At 38.1% G+C, this 24,568-nt stretch overlaps 1 long non-coding RNA gene across 2 annotated transcripts in view; it reads left to right on the forward strand.

Annotated features, from left to right (window-relative positions):
* Window positions 1-24,568, forward strand: part of LOC133233352 (uncharacterized) — a 188,787-nt gene that overhangs the window by 64,637 nt on the left and 99,582 nt on the right. For both annotated transcript variants that reach the window (XR_009731688.1, XR_009731687.1), the window contains exon 2: window positions 21,411-21,480. This is a non-coding gene — a long non-coding RNA (uncharacterized LOC133233352). The remainder of the gene's footprint in view (window positions 1-21,410; window positions 21,481-24,568) is intronic.

Consider the following 24,568-nt stretch of genomic DNA (forward strand, 5'->3'; position numbering starts at 1 on the left):
AATCTTCAGGAATATTTTCAAAAAAAAAGAAAAAAACCCAGATTCTCATTTATTTAGTCAATACATCTATGAAGTCTGGGTGATAATAGCCATCACTGCAAAACCAACATAAAGAGCTGGATTTCTGCCTTTGGACAATTTGTGGTCTAGAATGGAAACAGGCATTCAGAGGAACTGTGACTAGAATATAATCGTTAACTGAGTCAGCTGTGAGGTGGGGAGAGCCTACTGGAAGCTGGCTATACTTAAGTATTCTGTGGGTCATAAAATCCTATCCCTTAGGGTGGCTTTAGAAACTGGGCATTTTTTTCAGTTTTACATTATAATTTAAGTTTCAGAGCTATGTTCACTGATCTTCAAACCTTTTTTTTTTTCTTTTTTAAATTTTATTTTATTTTTAAACTTTACAATATTGTATTAGTTTTGCCAAACATCAAAATGAATCCGCCACAGGTATACATATGTTCCCCATCCTGAACCCTCCTCCCTCCTCCCTCCCCATACCCTCCCTCTGGGTCGTCCCAGTGCACCAGCCCCAAGCATCCAGTATCGTGCATCGAACCTGGACTGGCAACTCGTTTCATACATGATATTATACATGTTTCAATGCCATCCTCCCAAATCTCCCCACCCTCTCCCTCTCCCACAGAGTCCATAAGACTGATCTATACATCAGTGTCTCTTTTGCTGTCTCGTACACAGGGTTATTGTTACCATCTTTCTAAATTCCATATATATGCGTTAGTATACTGTATTGGTGTTTTTCTTTCTGGCTTACTTCACTCTGTATAATAGGTTCCAGTTTCATCCACCTCATTAGAACTGATTCAAACCTTTTAATAATATATCTTTTCTGCAAGAAAAGAAAAAAGGATCCAATTACTTTCTTTTCTTCACCCTTGTTAATTCCTCTGCTTTTTTTCAAGCTGCCTTACACCTGATTTTGATTTCTCTTCTTAAACTCAAATGTTTCACTCCTTCCTCCTGGTTGTATGTTCTAGGCATGGAGACAGAGTGTCCACCTCCTTTTCTATTTCACTTCTTTACCCAGATCTAGAGCCTAGTGTGGAGTCTGCTCAGACAAGGCTTGTCCGCAAAGTGCTGGAAGTTTCTAAAGGCACCCCAGAGACAGTGTTATTGCAACACTACCTTCTTATAGATTTCAGAAAGAAATCAAGGGAACTGATTAAGCAGCAACTCTATTTTTCCTGCAGAATCACCTCTCTGAGAAGCAGTGGGAAGTAAATGAGAGGAAAGAAACCTGCAGGGAAAGTTTTTCTTGATGAGAGACATCACTCCCACTAACCGCTCGAAGGGCAGCCCAGGGCCCGGGGGGTGGTATATTTTGACACTGAACACAGGAACCAATTGTGTGAACTGGAGAGTTAATGGAACTGCACTGAGATTCTGTGTTAGGCAGAACCGGGAGTCTTATGATTCCTTCACAGATCAGTAGTTTGGAAGGGGAATAGAAGCTCATCATGTGAGAGAAGGCTGCTTTTCAAGCAAGAGACCCCAGTACACTTCCAATATATATATATATTGAACCCGATTGAATAAGTAGTTATTAAGTACCTATACTGTATCAAACGCCACAATTAACCATCCCTTCTTCATATTTTAAATAATTTTAAATACCAAACACCAAATGAATTACCCATTTGAGACCCAACTGCGTTTTGAAAACAGGTCTAGCAAAATGAGAATTTAGCCTTTAGCCTACACTGCTCTGCTTTGAATTTGAATTTCCTCAATTCATATGTATATATAATATGCCCTCAGTACACTTGCAGGGCTTTGCTCCTTGAGCCCCCTGTAAGTGTACTGGGGGTTCAAATTATTATATATAATAATTTAAATATACATATTTAAATTATTTACTTATAATTGTTCTCAGTAAAAATTCCTGTTTATATGTGTATTTCTGTAAGATATAAACAGTGCATAAATTTACAAAGTACAATGTTAAATTTCCTTTTTATTCTTCCCCTCAAAGGTAGCCTCTATTGACTGATATATATACACATATATAGCTTCCTCTGGTGGCACAGTGGTAAAGAATCCGCCTGCCAGTGCAGGAGACACAAGTTCAATCCCTGGGTCAGGAAGATCCCCTGCAGGAGGAAATGGCAACCCACTCCAGTATTGTTGTCTGGGAAATCCCATGGATAGAGGAGCCTGGAGGGCTATAGTCCACAACGTCACAAAAGAATTGAACACAATTTAGCAACTGAACAGCAACAACAAATACATGTATATATATAAAATAAAATTGGTGTATATTATATATATATAAAACAGGTATGCTTTTCATTGCTCCATATATGTCATACATGTACAATAGATTTTAAAAATATTCAGAAATGAGATAATATACATTTGTATTGCTAGATTTATTTTGCTCTGCAATTTTATTTTAATGTTTCACTTATTCTTTGCTTTGGAGAAGGGAATGGCAATCCACTCCAGTATTCTTGCCTGGAGAATTCCATGGACATAGAAGCCTGGCTGGCTACAGTCCATGGGGTTGTAAAGAGTCAGACACGACTGAGCGACGAACACACACACCCCCACACATCTTTGCTTAGACCACTGAGTTAGAATTAGACATTTAATGTTGTTAGTACAGTGTATGATAATTCATACTGAACAAATTCAAAGCGGAGTTTTGTAAGCTAAATTCTCATTTTGCTGGGCCTGCTTTCAAAATGCAATTGAATCTCAAATGGGTAATTCATTTGGTGTTTGGTATCTAAAAAGACTTAAAATATGAAGAAAGGATGGTTAATCATGGCATTTGATACAGTGTAGGTACTTAGTAAATATTTATTCAATTGTATTCAATTAATTTTTCTTAGTTTGGCATTTCAAATGAAAAGTAGAGTTATCTCAGTTATTTCTATCTCTATATTGCAAGATATCTTTCAAGGAACTGACTCTGTCTCAGTTTATCCCTCAGTCTACAAATACTCATGGACTGTTTACTGTGGTCAGTTGACAAACTCACCCACTATGATGAGTCTTTTCTATGTTAGGAGTTTTAGAGATAGGGAGTCAATCTCAAATCAATAAAAGACCAATAATAATAAACTGTTACCTTTGCAGAGTGCTTTTCTGTTTTCAAGACACTTTCACATGCCTCCTCACATGTAACACTCATAACAACTTTGTGAGATGGATTTCATCCTCATTTTATAGAGAAAGAGAGGGAGCCTCTGATAGTGATTGATTGTCCTCAGTCACTGAGGACAGAAAAGTGAAAAAACTGAGACTCAAACTTCTGCACTTCAAATTCAGGCTTCCTTTGATATATATATATATAATTTTTTTTTTTTTCTTATACAAGAGTTACTGTCCTTATAGGACAAATCCTTAAAAAAAAAAATTAATTCACACTTAAAGAGCGACCTATATAGAGTGGGAAAGAGAAAGTCTGTTGGTATACAAATAACAAATTAGTACACTCTGAGGATATATGTATGTTAAATCTAAAGTACATTCTACCCATGGTTCTCAATATGTGGTCCTTCACCAGCATCAGCATCCCCTGGAAACTTGCTAGAAAGCAAAGCCCCACCCTGGACCTACTGAATCAAGATCTGCTAGGGGGTCAGTAATCTGGTTTTAATAAATCCTCCACATTATTCTAATGCACATTAAAACTTGAGAACCATAGTCCTATCTTGTAAACTGGCAGAAGATAAATAACTTACTATTCAAATCTGAATACCTACCTGTCTGAACCTTCCTGCTGAAACATATCCTATTGAGGTCAAAAGATATACCTTCTACAGAGATCAAAAGACAGCTTTCTCATGTGAAACATAAGCAGCTGCTCTCTGTGGATCCAGGTCAGGGCTTATTGCTTCCAGGTATAGTGGTAGGATTTCACTTCCTTTAATGTATTCTTCATTTCTTGTTATGGTGAAAACTAATTTCAGAATCCTCCTCAATCTATTTCTCTATTAATTCCCAGTTCCCACATAGGAATATGAGATAATTTATGCTTTTCACTGATTCATTAAATTATGCATGCCAAAAAATATAGACAACAAACAGAATAGAAATAAAATTTCCCAAATCTTAAGTGTACAGTAGGACAATAACTATAACAAGCAAGATAGTGATGTTTTGGTGATTGTTATGAACTATTTATGTCCCCCAAATCCATATGTTGAAACTGTACCCCATGATATAATGATACTAGAAGGTAGGACCTTTTGAAGGTAATTAGGATTAGATGAGGTGTTCTCATGTGAGAGATGTGTCTCTAAAAAGACATGAGAGAGCTTGTTTCCTTCCTTTGGGCTCTGCAATGTGAGGATACAAGATGGCACTAGTCTGCAACTTGAACGAGGGTCCTCCCCAGAACCTGACTGTGCTGACCTTCTGATCGTGGCCTCCCAGCATACAGAACTGTGAAAAGTAAATTTCTCTTATTTACAAGTCACCTGTATGAGCACTTAGTCACTCAGTCATATCTGACTCCTTGCGACCCTTTGGACTGTAGCCCACCAGCCTCCTCTGTCCATGAGATTTTCCAAGAATACTGGAGTGGGTTGCCATGCCCTCCTCCAGGGGATCTTCCTGACTCAGAAACTGAACCCACGTCTCATGTGTCTCCTGCTTTGCAGGTCGATTCTTTACCCACTGAGCCATTGGGAATTCCCTCAAAGATAGTAGAGGAGGCCATGAAAAACAAAGGAATCAGAACCATAGGTTACTGTTCAGAAACTTGTCTCGCTTCATATGAGGATTTGAGTGAACCTTAAACATTTTTGCCACTGCAGCAGAGACCTGAGATTTTCTGTCATCCTTGTTGGCTTAGCATCTATTTCACAGGCTAGGGATTCTCCTTGGATTTTATATCATCAGCCTACATTGAAAAACAATGTGAAGGGAAGTGTTCAGTGATAGTTGTTGCTATTAAATTAGAGGAGTTTCATTTATTGTGTGTAAAGATTGTCACCCAAAGTAAGCAGTAATTGTTCAGTAAATTAATACACATATGTATAAGAAGCAAACTCTGAGCACCTTGCATATTTCTTTTATGGAAACGAACCAGTGTGGTATGTATGCTTTATAGAAACTTCAATGTGTTTTAAAATAATATTTAATAAACTTTATTTTTTAAAGAAGTTTTAAGTTTACAACAAAATTTAGTGGAAATTACGGAGAGTTGCCATATATTTCCTGTTCCCATATATTCATAAACTGCCCCATTATTGATCTCGACCACAGCAACACATTGTGACAATCAGTGAGCCTGCAGGGTCCAAAGTTTACAGTAAAGTTCCCTCTGGATGCACATTCTAGTCTAGACATATGTATAATGCTGTGCATTCATCGTGGCAATAATATCATATATAATAATTTACTGCCCTAAAACTCTTCTTAGTTTTTAGTTCAGTCACTCAGTCGTGTCCCACTCTTTGCGACCCCATGAATTGCAGCATGCCAGGCCTCCCTGTCCATCACCAACTCCTGGAGTTCACTCAGACTCACCTCCATCGAGTCAGTGATGCCATCCAGCCATCTCATCCTCTGTCGTCCCCTTCTCCTCCTGCCCCCAATTCCTCCCAGCATCAGAGTCTTTTTCAATGAGTCATCTCTTTGCATGAGGTGGCCAAAGTACTGGAGTTTCAGCTTTGACATCATTCCTTCCAAAGAAATCCCAGGGCTGATCTCCTTCAGAATGGACTGGTTGGATCTCCTTGCAGTCCAAGGGACTCTCAAGAGTCTTCTCCAACACCACAGTTCAAAAGCATCAATTCTTCGGCGTTCAGCCTTCTTCACAGTCCAACTCTCACATCCATACATGACCACTACAGGGCCCCCAGCAACCCCTGGCAACCACTGATTTAATGTCTTCGTAGTTTTACTTGGTCAAGAATGTCACATAGTTGGAATCATACATTACGTACCTCGTCCCTTTTCATAATTTGCATTTAACTATCCTCTAGCCTTTTCATTGCTTGATTGCTCATTTCTGTTTGGTGTTAAATAACATTCCGTTGCCCAGATGCATCATAGTCTATTTATTCTTTCACCTACTTGAAACACATCTTGGTTGGTTCCAAGTTTTGGCAACTATGAATAAACATCATTGTGCAGCTTTTTGTGTGGACATCATAAACTTTTAATTCACTAGGATAAATATCAAAGAACACCACTGCTGGATAGTATGGTAAGAATATGTTTAATTTCACAAGAAACTGCCAAACCATCTTCTAAAGCATCTGTACCATTTTGAATTCTCATTCAACAGACCCATTTGCTTGTTTTTTTGCCACTGCAGCACTGAATTGATTACTGTTTTGAGTACTTGACCTACTGCTTTCTAGTACGTCTTAAGACAGTTACTCTTCTTGAAGGTGGGTAGCGTCAGTCCTCTGATTTTGTTCTTCTTCTCCCATATTGAATTGCCTATTCTGGGTTTTTTGCCTCTTCCCAGTAATTTTATAATAACCCTGTTCTTATCTGAAAAATAACTTTCTGGGATTTTGATTAACCTTGCACTGAACATTTTAGATCAAGATGGGGAGAACTGACAGCTTGGCAATATTGAGTTTTCTTATTCATGAATGCTGTTCAACGAACCAGCCTTGTATAATTAGGACAAGTCCACTATGGACTTTGTTGTGGTGTATACTTCTTTTTATATATTGTTTAATTCAATTGGCTAAAGTTTTTTTGAGGATTTTTGCAACTTTGTTCATGAGAGATATTGTTCTGTAGTCTTCTTGTAATGTCTTTTTCTGGTTATGATATTAGAGTAATCCTGACCTCATGGAATAAGTTAGGAAGTATTCTCTCTGCTTCTATCTTCTGGAAAAGATTGTAGAGAAATGACATAATTTCTTCTTTAAATGTTTGGTAAAATTCACCAGTGAACGGATTTGGGCTTGGCGTTCACAGTTTTGAAAGGTTATTTGCTATTGATTCAATTTCTTTAATAAATATAGGCCTATGCGGATTATATGTTTATTTTTGAGTGAGTTTTGGCAGATTTTGTCTTTCAAGGATTTGGACCATTTCATCTAGGCTATCAGATTTACAGGTATAGACTTAGTTAGTCCTTTATTATTTTGTAATATGTATGAGATCTATAGTGATGCTCCCTCTTTCATTTTTGATACTTGTAATTTTTGCCTTCTTTCTTCTTAGTTAGCTTGGAGAAAACCTTATTGATTTAATTGATCTTTTCAAAGGATGAGCTTTTGGTTTTATGGATTTTTTCTATTTATTTCCTGTTTTCAGTTTCATTGATTTCTGTTCTGATTTTTGTGATTATTTTTGGTACACACTTTGGATTTAATTTGCTTTTTTCTAGGTTCCTAAACTAGAACTTAGATTACTGATTTTAGGTCTCTCTCTCTTCATTATCAAGGGCTTCCTTTGTGGCTTCCCTTATCAAGTGCTTCCCATATCAAAGGCTTCCCTTGTGGCTCAGCTGCTGCGGGAAACCTGGGTTCGATCCCTGGGTTGGAAAGATCCCCTGGAGAAGGGAAGGGCTACCCACTCCAGTATTCTGGCCTGGAGAATTCCGTGGATTGTATAGTCCATGGGTTTGCAAGAGTCGGACACACCTGAGCGACTTTCACTTTCACTTTTCTTCATTATACTGCATTATAATGACATTATACTGGGTTTGATCCCTGGGTCAAGAAGATCTCCTAGAGAAGGAAATGGCAACCCACTCCAGTATTCTTGCCTGGAGAATTTAATGGACAGAGGAGCCTGGTGGGCTCCAGTTCACAGAGTCACAAAGAGTCACACACAACTGATTACACCCATAGACAGGCATCCCTTGTATCATGGCTGTCATTTATTCTACCTGTATGTAAGGACGCATGAGCCTACAGAGTATATATGGGCTTCTCAGATTTTGCTAGTGGTAAAGAATCTGCTTGCCAATGCAGGAGACTCAAGAGATGCAGGTTTGATCCCTGGGTTGAGAAGATCCCCTAGAAGAGGGCATGTCAAGCCACTCCAGTATTCTTGCCTGGAGAATCCCAGGGACAGAGAAGCCTGGTGGGCTAGTCCATAGGGTCACAAAGAGTCAGACACGAGTGAATTAACTTCTCATGCTAGCATGCATACAAGCATAGAGTATATATATATACTCTTATTCATGCTATTATTTGAACCAATCGCTCTTTACTAGATCAATAAGAAGAAAAATGAAACTTTTTGTTTTACTTTTTCTTTTTCCTTTCCTGATGCCTTCCTTCTGGTTGACCTGAGTTTGTGATTTATATTTGTGATTTATATTATTTTCCTTCTCTCTTAGGAACTTCTCTTAAGATTTCTTACAAGATAAATCTACTGGCAGCAAGTCTTTATTTCTCCTTCATTTATGAACAATAATTTCACAGAGTTTAGTATCCTAGTTTGGTGAATTTTCACTCTCAACACTTTAAATATTTCACTCCACTGTCTTCTTGCCTGCATGGTTTCTGAGGTTTTTGTTCCTCTGTCTTCTTTCAAGATTTTTTATTTATTTTTTATTTTCTGAAGTTTGACTATGATATGCTTAGATATAGGTTTCTATGGGCTTTTTTCCTACTTGGTGTTCTGTGAACTTCCTAAATCTATGATTTGGTGTCTGACATTAATTTGAGGAAATTCTCAGTCATCATTGCTTCAAATGGCACTTCTGTTCCTTTTCTTTCTGGTATTCCTATTGCATTTGCATGTGGTTCTCCCTCAATTCCTGGATATTATATCCTATTTGTTTCAGACTTTTTCTTTCTCTTTGATTTTCACTTGTTTCTATTGTCATATATTGATGCTCAGAGATTCTTCCCTCATCTATGTCTTGTCTGCTCATGAACCCATCAAAGGCATTCTTCATTTCTGATGCTGCATTTTTGATTTCTAACATTTCTTGTTGATTCTTTATTAGAATTTCCACCTCTTTACTTTCATTATCCATCTGTTCTTGCCTGTTGTCTACTTTTCCCATTAATGCCCTTCACTTATTAATCTAGCTTAAAAAATTCTTCGTATGATAATTCCAGCATTCCTGTCATATCTGATCCCCATGTTTGCTTAGTCTCTTCAAATTGTGTTACTGCACTTTGCTGGATTTTGTAATTTTTTGTTGAAAGGTGGGCATGATGTACTGGGTAAAAGGCACTGCAGTAAATATGCCATTAGTAATGTGATGGTGAGGTGTAGGGAGAGAGGAAGTATTCTTTAGTCACAGGACTAGGTCTTTGTCTTTTAGTGAGCCTGTGCCCCTGGATGTGAACTTCACCAGTGCCTTGCAGCCCCTCCCCACTGCCCCGCCTTAGATGGGAGAGAATGGCTAGAGAGGGCTGGAGTAGGGCAAGTCCCTTGTCCCACATGAAAAGCTTGAAAGAGCTGGACTTGGGTATTTCCCTTCCTCCAGTTGGGTTAGGCACTGAAACCCCAACAGTGTGCTAAAACAGTTTCTCCTGAGGGCAGGACTCCTTAAGATGAACAGAACGCTGTCTTGTCATTCAGAGCAGTTTCTCTTCCCCTCCACCAGCTGGAAGCACAATATTTTTCTCAGATGTTCAGTGATTGAGTTTAGTTTTTGCATTTCTGCCCAGTGAGCTGTTAATCTCAGCGTCCTCCTGTCTGTTTCTCCAGTTTTGGGGCGGGGAGCAGCAATTTGTCCTATGACTTCAGTTCGCAGACAGGTCTAAAAAGAGTTGATATTTTCAGTTTGTTAAGCTGCTTTCTTATTGTTAGAATGTAGTGACTTCTAACCCATTACATGCCTGACCAGGAAGTCTGTGCATTCTTTTCAAATGAATAAAATACAAGCTAACATTGAATTGTTTGTTTTTCCTTTACATTGAACAGTATTTTTCTAAGAGAGCAGGTGACATAAAGCTGTATATCTGAATAAAATAATAACAATGGAAAATCTGGGCTATATACCATAGCATAATATAATCATGTTGCTACTTGGAAAGATTAATCACTAATCACAGTGCAATTTTTAATTAAAAAGAAGGTGGGAACTAAATGAAAAAAATTAAGGATGTTCAGTAAGCTAGTGATCAAAGCTCAGCATTAAATTAAAATGTTTTCTATGAAAATATGAATCTCCTTATGCAGATTATCCCACTGAATTATTCCACCATCTGCAGAATTCGTGCCTTTTTGTTTGACTCATTTATTACAAGTAGCTTATCGGCAATAGCACCCACTATTAACATAAATAAGAGATTCTTAGATGATGATAAGAAGAGACAATTAGAAAGTCATACCCTGTTAGAAAAATTAAAGAAACCAGCAATATATTTTCATCCATGTATTACAGTATCAAGGAAACTCTGCCCTTAAAAAAATCCAGTTGTATTCCAAAAAGAAAAGCAATTATATCATAGAGACTGTTCAAAATTAAAGATGCTCTTTGTTCATCTAGTTATAATTTTAATGCAGCATGTGCATAAAGATAGAAGCCTGCTTAATGAATTTTCTGTACTGTGGTCAGATATACTGTTACTGACAAAATTTTAAAAATCACATTTTTATTTAAAACATATTACAAGTATGCCTTTAAAGATTTAATATCCACAACTATGATGCCTGTATTATGCATCAGCAGACATAGTAATCTTCAGCTTTTATTAAATGATAGTGAATTATTCAGAGAAGATATCAGCAAGCTTTCATAAATGGAATATCCACTGTTGATCCCTGTGATCTATGTTTCTTTAGTTTGAGTAGGTAATATGTGTACGTAAGAGGCGTCAGGAAATTTTTATCTATGTATCTCTTTATCTTAGCCACCTATTTAGTTAGCTGGCTGGCTATCTAACATCTATATTTGCATGTATATTTGAGATATTAGAAGTGAAATTTTCTCTTGAGATTCCAAGTTTTCTTCAACCAGGAGTGAATCTGGAAGTTCACATTTTAATGTAAATTACTTTCAGTCATGTCCCACTCTTTGCGACCCTAATGGACTGTAGACTGCCAGGCTCCTCTGTCCATGGGATTCTCCAGTTAAGAATACTGGAGTGGGTAGCCATGCCTTCCTTTAGGGATCTTCCCAATCCAGGGATCAAACCAGCGTCTGTTATATCTACCTGCATTGACAGATGAGTTCTTTACCACTAGCACCACCAGGGAAGTCCGCAAAGCCTCAGTTCAGTTCAGTCAGTCAGTCATGTCTGACTCTTTGCAACCCAATGGATTGTAGCACGCCAGGTTTCCCTGTCCATCACCAACTCCTGGAGGTCCACTGAGTTGGTGATGGCATCCAACCATCTCATCCTCTGTCGTCCCCTTCTCCTCCCACCTTCAATCTTTCCCAGCATCAGGGTCTTTTCAAATTAGTAAGTTCTTAGGGGCTTCCCTGGTGGCACAGAGGTTCAAGCGTCTGCCTGCAATGTGGGAGACCTGGGTTCGATCCCTGGGTTGGGAAGATCCCCTGGAGAAGGAAATGGCAACCCACTGCAGTGTTCTTGCCTGGAGAATCCCATGGACGGTGGAGCTTGGTGGGCTACAGTCCACGGGTTGCAAAGAGTCGGACACGACTGAGCGACTTCCCTCACTTTGCATCCAGTGGCCAAAGTATTGGAGTTTCAGCTTCAGCATCAGTCCTTCCAATGAATATTCAGGACTGATTTCCTTTAGGATGGACTGGTTGGATCTCCTTGCAGTCCAAGGGACAATCAAGAGTCTTCTCCAACACCACAGTTCAAAAGCATCAATTCTTTGGTGCTCAGCTTTCTTTATGGTCCAACTCTCACATCCATACGTGACTACTGGAAAAACCATAGCTTTGACTAGACAGAACTTTATTGGCAAAGTAATGACTCTGCTTTTTAATATGCTGTCTAGGTTGGTCATAACTTTTCTTCCAAGGAACAAGTATCTTTCATTTCATGGCTGCAGTCAACACCTGCAGTGATTTTGGAGCCCAAGAAAATAAAGTCTCTCACTGTTTCCACTGTTTCCCCATCTCTTTGCCATGAAGTGATGGGACCAGATGCCATGATCTTAGTTTTCTGGAGGTTGAGTTTTAAGCCAACTTTTCATTCTCCTCATTCACTTCCATCAAGAGGTTCTTTAGTTCCTCTTCACTTTCTGCCATAAGGGTGGTGTCATCTGCATATCTGAGGTTATTGATATTTCTCCGGTAATCTTGACTCCAGTTTGTGCTTCATCCAGCCCAGCGTTTTTCATGATGTACTCTGCATATAATAAGTTAAATAAGCAGGGTGACAATATACAGCCTTGACGTACTCCTTTCCCTATTTGGAACCAGTCTGTTGTTCCATGTCCACTTATAACTGTTGCTTCCTGACCTGCATACAAATTTCTCAACAGGTAGGTCAGATGGTCAGATATTCCCATCTCTAAGAATTTTGCAGAGTTTGTTGTCATCCACACAGTCAAAGGCTTTGGCATAGTCAATAAAGCAGAAATAGATGTTTTTCTGGAACTCGCTTGCTTTTTCAATGATCCAGTGGATGTTGGCAATTTGATCTTTGGTTCCTCTGCCTTTTCTAAATCCAGCTTGAACATCTGGAAGTTCATGGTTCACGTACTGTTGAAGCCTGGCTTGGAGAATTTTGAGCATTACTTTACTAGTATGTAAGATGAGTTCAATTGTACGGTAGTTTGAGCTTTCTTTGGCATTGCCTTTCTTTGGATTTGGAGTAAAAACTGACCTTTTCAAGTCCTGTGGCCACCTGAAAGCCTATAACACTGATATTCCCATGTGGTCTCCCATCCAAGTACTAGACAGGCAAGACTCTGCTTAGCTTCCAAGATTAGACGGGATCAGGTGTATTCAGAGTGGTAACTACATTTAGTGAAGTGAAAAATTTGGATGTATCCTTGGAAAAAGCCCAAAGAAACAGCCAGAATTCCACATAAAGCCATAGAAAACTAGAGAGCAGGAAAAAAGACTAACACATGTAGAAATTTTGAAGAAAAAACATTGGAGTGTGATAATAATAGTCCTCCAGGATCCTCTGTCCATGAGATTATTCCAGGCAAGAATACTGGAATGAGTTGCCATTTTCTACTGCAGGGGATCTTCCTGACCCAGGGATCACACCCACATCCTCTGTGTCTTCTGCTTTGCAGGCATATTCTTTACCACTTGAGCCATCAGGGAAGCCCCAACAATGAAATTTTCTAAATTTGTGTTTTCTTCAGTTTCCGAAATGAAACAAGTACTTTCTTGAGAGCTCTAAAATTTCTTTCATATGCTGCCTTTGGTTTGTTCCCTATTTATGGTGGCTATCTCTTCTAGATTAACAGGAAAGATGATGGACTATGGTTTCCAAAAGGAAAAAAAAAAAAGAATTTTAAAATAGCTAACCGTTGCAGATATTGCAAGAAAGGAAGCTAAATTATTAGAAAGTGTAAATGTCACTTTTCAGTGGAAGGCCCAGAGACCACCTTAGAGAGATCAAGTCATGTGCCTTGGGAAGCTTTTCTATGACCCTCTGCTACGTGAATGAATACAAGACTTCTGCGGGAAATCTAAACTTGCAGTAGCTCTCTAGACCCCCATCATCAAAAGCGGGGAGAATAGGAAGTTTCTGTGAGACTTACGTCTGCTGTTACATATTTTGTCCACGATGTGTTTCATGATAGTAACAGACAGAAATGACTACAGATAAGGAAGGCTTGTAGAGCAGTCACTAAATGTGGACATAAAATCTTGTGCTGTACACTTCAATGCAGAAGAGTTCATCATGTCAGAAGAATGGGAAACATTGCATTATGAGACGGGGAAACAATGGATGGGGGAAAATATGCATTACAAATTCTTGGAGCCTCTTAACCTTTCCAAAGTTCAAATTAAATAGGTATCAATTTTTTTTAATTGAATTTTAAAAAAATAGAATTTAAAATGAAGCAGTTATCTTCTCTGCCTAGGAACATTGCCAAGTAGGCATTTTAAAGTCTCCCTCCCAACGGCCCTCCTGTTTAAGTCAGAGTCTCCCAAAGAGCCAGAAAAGCTGCAGAACTCTTCATTCAAGGCTTGAGTTTTGAAACAACTGAGGAGAGTCTGAGGAGCCATTCTCATCTCATGGACTGCTGGTAATGAGAGATGTATATGCCAAGCACTCTGGATCTTTTGGGTTTGTCATATAAATTTTGTGGAGGAGATGCGTGCAGCCACGAATTCAGGGCCACACATGGTGGGTGGAAAAGTTATGAAACCAACGAGCACTGTACCAAGAGAAGATTCTCAAAGATATGGAACCCACTTAACTGTGATTAGATTTTAACTGTGAAAATGATTTTGTTGATACAGTAAAAACGCTAAAGAACATATATTTTTATTGAAGTATAGTTGATTTACAATGTTGTGTTAGTTTTAGGTATGCAGCAGTTATTCAGTTATATATATTATGTAATATAATATATAATATATATAACTGAATCTGAATATATAATATATATATTATTGTTTTTCAGATTCTTTGTCCTTATAGGTTATTACAAAATATTGAATATAATTACCTGTGCCATATATTTTTTGGTTATTTATTTCATAATTAGCTGGTAAAGAATCCACCTGCAGTCCTGAAGACCTGGGTTTGATTTCTGGGTTGGGAGATCCCCTGGAGAAGGGAAAGGCTACCCACTCCAGTATTCTGGCCTGGAGAATTCCATGGACTATATAGTCCATGGGGTTGCAAGGAGTTGGACACGACTGAGCGACTTTCACATTTCATGTATAGTAGTGTATATATGTTAAACCTAAACTCCTAATTTATCCCCCTTCTTCCCCTCTGGTAACCATAAGGTTGTTTTCTATTTGTCTGTTTCTGTTTTGAAAATAAATTCACATTATCTTTGTCTTTTAGATTCCACATATAAACAATATATGATATTTGTCTTTCTCTATCTGACTTACTTCACTTAGTATAATAATCACTAGATCCATCCATGTTGTAAATGGCAGTATTTCATTCTTTTTTATGGCTGATTAATATTCCATTGTGTATATATGCCACATCTTCTTTATTCATTTATCTGTCAATGGACATTTAGGTTGCTTCCATGTCTTGCCTGTTGTAAATAGTGCCACAATAAATGTTAGAGTGCATGTACTTTTTTGAATTAGAGTTTTCTCCAGATGTATGCCTCATAATGGGATTGCAAGATCATATGATAGTTCTGGGGGTTCCCCAGTGGCTCAGCAGTAAAGAATCTGTCTGCAATGCAGGAGACACAGGAGCTCCTGGGTCTGGAAGATCCCCTGGAGGAAGGCATAGAAACCCACTCCAGTATTCTTGCCTGGAGAATCCCATGGACAGAGGAGCCTGGTAGGATATAGTCCATAGCGTTGCAGAGTTCGACACAACAGAAGTGACTAAGTATGCACGTGGTAGTTCTAGCTTTAGTTTTTTAAGGAACTTTCATACTCTTCTCCATAGTGGCTATACCAATTTACATTCTCACCAATGGTGTAGAAGGATTCGTTTTTCCTCCATACTCTCTCCAGTATTTATTATTTGTAAACTTTTTTGATGATGACCTCTCTTATTTATGTGAACTGATACTTCCTTGGAGTTTTGATTTGCATGTCTCCAATAATTAGCGATGTTGAGTGATTTTTCATGTGCCTGTTGGCCATCTGTATGCTTTCTTTGGAGAAATGTCTATTTAGATGTTGTGCCTATTTTTCTTTTTTTTTTTTATGTTAAGCTGTATGTGCTGTTTGTATATTTTGGAAGTTAATCTCATTATTCCCACCATTTGCAAATATTTTCTTCCAGTTCATAGGCTATCTTATTTTGTTTTTGGTTTCTTTGCTGTGCAAGAGATTTTAGTAGTGGAAATAAAAATAAAATTAACAGATGAGATTCTTATGAACAGTATGAGAAAATTGAAGCGATCGAAATTTTGGCTGAGACAGTGGCAAGAAGAGAGGCTAGATTCTTTACCCTCTGAGCCACCAGGGAAGCCCACTGCCACATCATGAATGGCCACAGCTGAAGTTAGAAAAGACCTAAGCAAGAGACAACTAGTGCTTCATCCAGGCAAAGAGGTTGAAATGGTTCTGGAAACTTTGGTGGTGATCACAGAGGTGATTTTGGTGAGAATGACAACTTTAGTCATAGAGGACACTTTGCAGAGGTGGCTTTGGTGACAGATATGTGGCAGAACTATTTAAAATCCTAAAAGGTGGTGCTATCAAAATACTGCACTCAATATGTCAGCAAATTTGGAAAACCCATCAGTGGCCACAGGACTGGAAAAGGTCGATCTTCATCCCAATTCCTAAGAAAGGCAGTACTAAAGAATGTTCAAACCACTGTGCAATTGCACTCATCTCCCATGCCAGTAAGGTTATGCTCAAAATCCTGCATGCTAAGCTTCAACATTACGTGAACTGAGAACTTCTAAACGTCTAAGCTAGGTTTAGAAAAGGCAGAGGAACCAGAGATCAAATTGCCAACATTCACTGGATCATAGAGAAAGAAAGGGAATTCCAGAAAACTATTTACCTCTGTTTTATTGACTACAATTGAGCCTTTGACTATGTTCACTTCAGTTGCTGAACTTGAACTACTAAAAGTAGTTTGAACATTCTTTGGCATTGCCTTTCTTTGGGATGGAATGAAAATGGACAATTTTCCAGTCCTTTGTCCACTGCTGAGTTTTCCAAATTTGCTGGGCATATTGAGTGCAGCACTTTAGCAGCATCAACTTTTAGGACTTGAAATAGCTCAACTGGAATTCCATCACCTCCACTAGCTGTTGGTAGATCATAACAAACAGCAGAAACCTCTTAAAAGAAATGGGAATACCAGAGCATCTTACCTGTCTCCTGAGAAACCTATATGACGGTCAAGAAGCAACAGTTAGAACCTCATATGGAACAATTTACTGGTTCAGGATTGAGGAAGGAGTAGGACAAGGCAGTTTATTGTCACCATGTTTATTTAACGTATACACAGAGCATATCATGAAAAATGTTGGCCTGTATGAGTTATAAGCTGGAATCAAGATTGCCAGGAGAAACATCAGTAACCTCAGATGTGGGAATGCTGCTGCTGCTGCTGCTAAGTTGCTTCAGTCGTGTCCAACTCTGTGTGACCCCATGGACAGCGGCCCACCAGGCTCCTCTATCCACAGGATTCTCCAGGCAAGAATACTGGAGTGGGTTTGCATTTCCTTCTTCAGTATGGGGATGATACCACTCTAATGGCAGATAGGAAAGAGGAACTAAAGAACCTCTTGATGAGGAGGAGAGTGAAAAAGCTTGCTTAAAACTAAATATATGGCATCTGGCCCCATCACTTCATGGCAAATAGAAGGGGAAAAGATGGAAACAGTGACAGATTTCCTCTTCTTGGGCTCCAAAATCACTGCAGATGGTGACTGCAGCCTTGGAATTAGAAGATGATTGCTTCTTAGGAGGAAAGCTTTGACAAACCTAGACAGTGTATTAAAAAACAAAGACACCACTTTGCTGACACTGGTCTATATAGTCAAGACTGTGGTCTTTCCAGTAATCATGTATGGTTGTGAGAACTGGACCATAAGGAAGGCAGAGCACTGAAGAATTGATGCTTTTGAACTGTGGTGCTGGAGAAGACTCTTGAGAGTCCCTTGGACTGGAAGGAGATCAAAGCAGCCAATATTTAAGGAAATCAAGCCTGAATACTCTTGGACTGATGCTGAAGCTGAAGCTTCACTATTTTGGCCACCTGATGCAAAGAGCCAACTCGTTGGAAAAGACCCTGATACTGGGAAAGATTGAAGGCAGAGGTAGAAGAGGGCAACAGAGTGTGTGATTGTTGGATGACATCACTGATGCAATGGACATGAACTTGGGTAAACTCCGGGAGACAGTGAGGCATGGAGAAGCCTGGTGTGCTGCAGTCCATTGGGTCAGTAAGAGTTGGACAGGAATTGATGATTGAACAACAACAGCGTGATGGCAGTAGGGATGGCTGTAATGAATTTAGTAATGGTGGAAGCAGTTTTGAAGATTGTAGAAGCTACAAAGATTTTGGCCAGTGCAATAATCAGTCTTAATTTTGGACCCATGAAAGGAGGAAACTTTGGAGGCAAAAGTTCTGGCCCTTGTGGTGATAGAGGCCAATACTTTGCCAGACCATGAAGCCAAGATGGCTGTGGCAGTTTCAGCAGCAGCAGTAGCTATGCCAATTAAATCCTTTGCGAAGGATTTAATTACTACCAAGAAACAAAACTTAGTAGGGAGAGAAGAGTCAGAGAAGTGGCAGGAGAGTTATAGGTGTCAACAGATTTGTGAACTCAGCCAAGTACAGTGGAGGCAAGGCCGCGCTGCTACGAGAAGACGTATTTTATATGATACTCATGTGGGTGAAAAAACTCGAGGATTTTATCTGTGACTGATAGCATAACAGGTTATTTTGGTTTCTGTTCTGTGGAAAGTATAAAGCATTCCAACAAAAGTTTTTAATGTATTTTTTTTTTTTTTTGCACTCACCCTGTTGATTGCCAAATGTGGTAATCTGATCATGACACTGAATAAATGTGTCTCAAAATTGTACAATTAGTTTTTAATTCCAAATGCTTAATGGTTAATCCAAAATTCATGTTCCTTTGATTCCTGAACCCTCCAGGAGAATGTCGAATAAGGGCATGTGTCTGCTGACCAGAGGCTAGAACATTTAGATCATCAAGATGGTCTGGATGGCAGTTCATATATGGTCATATCAGACAGTACCACACACAGAAAACGGTGTGTAAGCAGACTGTGTCAGTGATCCTATTCTTGGATTGCAAAGGATTATAAGCCTAACACAAAGTAAATAGTTTTATTTACATTTATAGAAGGCTGGACAATGGCTGCAGACAATATGATCAAAGAGCTAAATTAACCACTCAGTGCAAAACCAGAGGGTTCTAAATGTTGAAGAATAAAATGGGGATTTGGGATCTGTATATCTGAACTCATCCAGAAATCAAGAACCACACTGTGTCCACACACTGCTAATGCATACATTCATACTTGCTAACATAAACAGAATTAAGTGACACACACACACACACAAATTCACTTTCATTTTTAAAATTATTTATTTATTTGGCTGTGCCAAGTCTTAATTGCTGGCATGTGAACTGTTAGTTGCAGCATGTGGGATCTAGTTCCCTGACCGGGAGGTTGAACCTGGGCTCCCTGCTTTGGGAGCATGAAATCTTTTCCACTGGACCACCAGGGGAGTCCCCTGCACCTTTGAGTTTAAAGTACAAAAGTATGTTGTTGTTGTTGTTTAGCCTCTAAGTGTATCTGACTCTTTTGGACCCCAATGACTATAGCCCGCCAGGCTCCTCTGTCCATGGGATTTTCCAGGCAAGAATATTGCAGTAGCTTGCTATTCCCTTCTCCAAGGGATCTTTCCAACCCAGGGATCAAATCTGGGTCTCCTGCCCTGAGGATGGATTTTACTGTCTGAGTCATGTGGAAAGCCCCAATAAATGTATAATTAGTTAGTGTTATTTGCTCATGTCCCACTCTTTTCCTCAGCCATAGAATTCTCCAGGCAAGAATACTGGATTGGATAGCCATTCCCTTCTCCTCTCCAGGGCATCTTCCCAACCCAGGAATAGAACCTGTGCTGTCTCCTGCATTTCAGATGCATTTCTTACATTCTGAGCCAACAGGGAAACCCTAACAAATGTATAAACACATGCTATTTTCAAGAATAGTGCATAGAAAAACTGACTTTTTTCCTTCTCTGATTTAGACTTTACAATCTAAATTACAACATTAATATTTAAATGGTGGCTATTTCAACTATAATAATGAAATGGTAATGTTTTGTTCTCTAATTTTGCAGACCTATCAAATGGCAATTTTATTGATTAATTTTTGAACATCCTAAAGTCCTTAAGAACCACTTGGAAGGACAATACTTGAGTTTGGGTGAGGAAGTCTCTAAATTTCAGAATGCAGTGATCCAAACAGTTTGTGGAAATGTTGTTTTATTAGCTTAAAACCTCAGAGATACATGTCTATGCAAACATGATTTTAAAGAGTATTAAATTTAACAAAACTTTCCAGTGAATTTCACCATATGAGAAATTACATGTTAACCTGTATGTAAAACATAATACTTGAGAATAATAATCTTTCTGTAAACAGTACATTAAATCTCTCACATCAGAAATTGCTGTTACGAACTCTGAGGTGTATTTGCTCCTTTTGGCAACTGATGCACTGGAATAAATTACATAGTTATTTTATAATGTAAATTTACTATGTAAATTACTGTGTAATTTCCTATGTAACTAAAAGAGTTAATAGTCTTCCTAGTAAGCTGATTATAAGCACTTGAAATATGTTTATTCTTCTATATACATTGATTAAAAGTGTGTGCCAGCTTTTTAAAAATATAGATTCTTATAATGAAGATTTTTTTTTTAATTTGTAAGAAAATAAGTTTCTTGAGCAGATCATTCATCGGACAAGCAAATGCTGAAAGAAAACAAACAAAAAATTTACATGGGAAAACAAAAGAATTATAAACGAATTCCTGGAAATGCCTTAATAATCCGACTGAAGCAACATAGGAAATACATTTTAGTTTCCCAATTGGAACTGGATTTTATGTTCCTTATCAAAGTAAAAGATTAAACCAAATAAATATTTTTAGTGCTGCTATTTACTGGAAGGTTTTTGCTGTACATAATAACAACATTGGATATTAAAGTGGACACAGACACTTTCTGCTGCTGCTGCTAAGTCACTTCAGTTGTGTCTGACTCTATGCGACCCCATAGACAGCAGCCCACCAGGCTCCCCCGTCCCTGGGATTCTCCAGGCAAGAACACTGGAGTGGGTTGCCATTTCCTTCTACCCCTAGTTATATTCCAGAATCCCACTATCTTCTAGTACTGTTCTTAATACATAGACTGACCAGTTTTCCTACAGATATGAAGGTTAGGTTTGGAAGGTGACTTGACGGAGAAAGGACTGTGAGCTTCTTGAGTTTTGTGATCCTTTTCTTATTTTTCTCTTCATGTCTAAAATGCTTAGCTATTAGCAATTATAGGATCTTCCCTGTAGCTCAGACAGTAGAGAATCTGCTTGGGGTGCAGGAGACCTGGCTTCAATTCCTGCATCATAAAGATCCTCTAGAGAAGGGAATGGCAATCCACTCCAGTATTCTTGTCTGGAGAATCCCATGGGCAGAGAAGCCTGGCGGGCTACAGTCCTCACGATCGCAAAGAGCTGGACACGACTGAACGAGTAACACTATTACTATTAGCAATTACATTTTATTCACTTCTCAACAAATATTTGTTGTGTGTGTATGAAGAACCACAGAAACTCTTTTATGTACTGGGAACCAGCCAATGAAGAAAGCAAACAAAAATCCTTACCTGCATCACAGATTTTATATTCTAATTTTAAGTATTATATTGTTCACTATCTTTTTTTTTTTTTTCAGATCATGAATGCTTTACTGAAAAATTCAGACTTAAATTGAAGAAAGTAGGGAAAACCATTAGAGCATTCAGGTATGACCTAAATCAAATCCCTTATGATTATACAGTGGAAGTAACAAATACATTCAAAGGATTAGATCTAATAGACAGAGTACGTGAAGAACTATGGCAGAGGTTTGTGATATTGGACAGGAGGTGGTGATCAAAACCATCCCCAAGAAAAAGAAATTCAAAAAGGCAAAATGGTTGTCTGAGGACACCTTATAAAGAGCTGAGAAAAGAAGAGAAGTGAAAGGCAAAGGAAAAAAGGAAAGATATATCCATCTGTATGCAGAGTTCCAAAGAATAGCAAGGAGAAATAAGAAAGCCTTTCTTCATGTTGATATATGGCAAAACCAATACAATATTGTAGAGTTAAAAAATAAAATAAATTAAATTTTATTTATTTATTTATTTATTTATTTTTAAACTAAACACTTTTATTCACAGAAAATTAAGACCAAAAGTCTGAACATACAAAAACAGTGGGGCATTGGTAATCTAACATTATATATATATTTTTGTATTGTCCATATTTGGTCTATTTTAATCTTTTTTTTAAATTTTATTTTATTTTTAAACTTTACATAATTGTATTAGTTTTGCCAAATATCAAAATGAATCCATCACAGCTATACATGTGTTCCCCATCCTGAACCCTCCTCCCTCCTCCCTCCCCATACCATCCCTCTGGGTCATCCCAGTGCACTAGCCCCAAGCATCCAGTATCGTGCATCGAACCTGGACTGGCATCTCGTTTCATACATGATATTTTACATGTTTCAATGCCTTTCTCCAAAATCTTCCCACCCTCTCCCTCTCCCAGAGAGTCCATAAGACTGATCTATACATCAGTATCTCTTTTGCTGTCTTGTACACAGGGTTATTGTTATCATCTTTCTAAATTCCATATATATACGTTATTATACTGTATTGGTATTTTTCATTCTGGCTTACTTCACTCTGTATAATAGGCTCCAGTTTCATCCACCTCATTAGAACTGATTCAAATGAATTCTTTTTAATGGATGAGTAATATTCCATTGTGTATATGTACCATAGCTTTCTTATCCATTCATCTGCTGATGGACATCTAGGTTGCTTTCATGTCCTGGCTATTATAAACAGTGCTGCGATGAACACTGGGGTACATGTGTCTCTTTCCCTTCTGGTTTCCTCAGTGTGTATGCCCAGCAGTGGGATTGCTGGATCATAGGGCAGTTCTATTTCCAGTTTTTTAAGGAATCTCCACACTGTTCTCCATAGTGGCTGTACTAGTTTGCATTCCCACCAATAGTGTAAGAGGGTTCCCTTTTCTCCACACCCTCTCCAGCATTTATTATTTGTAGACTTTTGGATCACAGCCATTCTGACTGGAGTGAAATGGTACCTCATAGTGGTTTTGATTTGCATTTCTCTGATAATGAGTGATGTTGAGCATCTTTTCATGTGTTTGTTAGCCATCTGTATGTCTTCTTTGAAGAAATGTCTATTTAGTTCTTTGGCCCATTTTTTGATTGGGTCATTTATTTTTCTGGAGTTGAGCTGTAGGAGTTGCTTGTATATTTTTGAGATTCGTTGTTTGTCAGTTGCTTCATTTGCTATTATTTTCTCCCATTCTGAAGGCTGTCTTTTCACCTTGCTAATAGTTTCCTTTGATGTGCAGAAGCTTTGAAGGTTAATTAGATCCCATTTGTTTATTTTTGCTTTTATTTCCAATATTCTGGGAGGTGGGTCATAGAGGATCCTGCTGTGATGTATATCAGAGAGTGTTTTGCCTATGTTCTCCTCTAGGAGTTTTATAGTTTCTGGTCTTATGTTTAGATCTTTAATCCATTTTGAGTTTATTTTTGTGTATGGTGTTAGAAAGTGTTCTAGTTTCATTCTTTTACAAGTGGTTGACCAGATTTCCCAGCACCACTTGTTAAAGAGATTGTCTTTAATCCATTGTATATTCTTGCCTCCTTTGTCAAAGATAAGGTGTCCATATGTGCATGGATTTATCTCTGGGCTTTCTATTTTGTTCCTTTGATCTATATTTCTGTCTTTGTGCCAGTACCATACCGTCTTGATAACTGTGGCTTTGTAGTAGAGCCTGAAGTCAGGTAGGTTGATTCCTCCAGTTCCATTCTTCTTTCTCAGGATCACTTTGGCTATTCGAGGTTTTTTGTATTTCCATACAAATTGTGAAATTATTTGTTCTAGCTCTGTGAAGAATACCGTTGGTAGCTTGATAGCGATTGCATTGAATCTATAAATTGCTTTGGGTAGTATACTCATTTTCACTATATTGATTCTTCCAATCCATGAACATGGTATATTTCTCCATCTATTAGTGTCCTCTTTGATTTCTTTCACCAGTGTTTTATAGTTTTTTATATATAGGTCTTTAGTTTCTTTAGGTAGATATATTCCTAAGTATTTCATTCTTTCCGTTGCAATGGTGAATGGAATTGTTTCCTTAATTTCTCTTTCTGTTTTCTCATTATTAGTGTATAGGAATGCAAGGAATTTCTGTGTGTTGATTTTATATCCTGCAACTTTACTATAGTCATTGATTAGTTCTAGTAATTTTCTGGTGGAGTCTTTAGGGTTTTCTATGTAGAGGATCATGTCATCTGCAAATAGTGAGAGTTTTACTTCTTCTTTTCCAATTTGGATTCCTTTTATTTCTTTTTCTGCTCTGATTGCTGTGGCAAAAACTTCCAAAACTGTGTTGAATAGTAATGGTGAAAGTGGGCACCCTTGTCTTGTTCCTGACTTTAGAGGAAATGCTTTCAATTTTTTCACCATTGAGGATATAATGTTTGCGGTGGGTTTGTCATATATAGCTTTTATTATGTTGAGGTATGTTCTTTCTATTCCTGCTTTCTGGAGAGTTTTTATCATAAATGGGTGTTGAATTTTGTCAAAGGCTTTCTCTGCATCTATTGAGATAATCATATGGTTTTTATTTTTCAATTTGTTAATGTGGTGTATTACATTGATTGATTTGTGGATATTGAAGAATCCTTGCATCCCTGGGATAAAGCCCACTTGGCCATGGTGTATGATCTTTTTAATGTGTTGTTGGATTCTGATTGCTAGAATTTTGTTAAGGATTTTTGCATCTATGTTCATC

The sequence above is a fragment of the Bos javanicus genome, chromosome 20 (genome assembly GCF_032452875.1).
Source record: "Bos javanicus breed banteng chromosome 20, ARS-OSU_banteng_1.0, whole genome shotgun sequence".
Taxonomy (NCBI): domain Eukaryota; kingdom Metazoa; phylum Chordata; class Mammalia; order Artiodactyla; family Bovidae; genus Bos; species Bos javanicus.